The following is a 1,875-nucleotide window of genomic DNA, read 5'->3' as shown; positions in this document are numbered from 1 at the left end:
TGTGTGTGTGTGTGTGTGTGTGTGTGTGTGTGTGTGTGTGTGTGTTTGTTTATGTGTGTGTGTGCGTGTGTGTTTGTGTGTGTGTGTATATATATATTGCTAATGTCATGAGAATATATACATTTTCGAGAGAACATGAGATAGTTCCTGTTTGGAATATTGGACTACAAAGAACAGAAGACAATAGATAATAGCATAAAAACATTGGGTCAAAAAGCCATTTGGATACCAAAGTCAAAGTACAGGAAAAGATCATGGGATTTGAAATTGTATTTTTTGTATACATGATACATGACCTAGCATTAAACGAAACACTCTGAATTTTTCTGTCCAGTTTTGAAACTTTATCCAACATACGCTTCTCACCGGTAGGAATGATAGAGAAATTCGAAGGATTGTTTTGGTTCAATGGTAGAACGCAGGAGATGTGAATTCGAGTCCCATGGAGAGCCTTCAAGAATTTCTCTCGAAAGGAAGTTGCATGCAATTATTTATAGCTTTATGTACCCTGGGGTGGTCAAATCCAAAAGAAAACTATGTATGTATGTGTCTGTATATATTTATGCACGTACGAAGAGTGTATGAAACGTCGTAAGCATCAAAAAACAAAACATGGTACAAGACTTCTGATGAAGGTACAAGACTTCAAGGCTCAAGGGCCTTGAAGGCTCAAAACGTTTCATACACCCCTCGTATATCATATATGTAACTTTGCGCGCGTGCCTGTGTTTCTGTGCGTTGGTTGATGTGTGTGCTCATATCAGTGTTTACGTTTTTAGCGGTCTAAATACCAAATCGGCGTTGTTGTTTATAGATGCATATATATGCTGTGTAACGTTAAGTTCTTGAATCAATAATGGTTCAACCAAAAGTTTTCAATAAGGAAGTACCAGATTCTTGTAAATACTAAGGTCGTTATTAGAAACATTGAAGACAGTGCTGCGGCAAGGTCGAAGCACATATGATGAGGTCGTAAAAACAAATAAAAGAATAAAAGAAGATATAGTTTGCATATATAAATACATTACTTATTAGTTGGATAGTTTACTTACACATTTGAAATAAAACTGTCATTTATTACACGTATGTATAACAGAAAGGGTGTCTTGCATTCAAGATACGATATTTCCCTATGTATCTCTGCACTGTTTCGAAGCTAAAGGTTTGAGAGGTAAAGATGTACACAGCGTAAATAAAATGCAGAACATAAAAGGAAGTAGTGAAGGCATGTCTTTCATAAGGTCACGTATAACAACAAAAGAACTCAGTAAAACCTAGCCAACTGGATGATTGACCGAGTAAACGATTAATCAGCCAACCGATTAGTTAGTTTGTTAAATTAGTTACCTAATAATAATAAAAAAAGTGAAATGGAATCAGTTTATGTGCTTCGTATTGGGCATAATAACCCACCCAAGTTACTACGAGACAGGTTTAAGCACACGGCTTCATATAAAGAATCTTGCAAACAAATACAACAATAGAAATATTTATAAAAATATTCTTCCGTTTATGGTACAACTGGAATACTGAACATGGAAAGGGGAGAATTAAATATATATCAAAAGTTATTCCGTTTGCGCCAAAGCTTTCGCCAACTAGTTTAAAATATGAGAACTAATTTATATTATATATATATATCTACTCTCTTGATTTTAAGTGTCCCTCCTAACGTGAGACATCTATGTTTAGTAATGCCCTTAATATAAATATATATGTATATATATATATATCAAACTATAAGTGGCAATGCAGGAAACTCTCGGGCCTTGAGTCACTCTGTCACTCCTGCTAGATATTGATAGAAATAAAAATGTATGTGTGTGTATGTATATGTATATGTATATGTATATATATATATATATATATATATAT

Source organism: Octopus bimaculoides, chromosome 9 (genome assembly GCF_001194135.2).
Source record: "Octopus bimaculoides isolate UCB-OBI-ISO-001 chromosome 9, ASM119413v2, whole genome shotgun sequence".
Classification (NCBI taxonomy): Eukaryota; Metazoa; Mollusca; class Cephalopoda; order Octopoda; family Octopodidae; genus Octopus; species Octopus bimaculoides.
The sequence above is the reverse complement of the archived record's forward strand: the minus strand, read 5'-3'. Positions refer to the sequence as shown.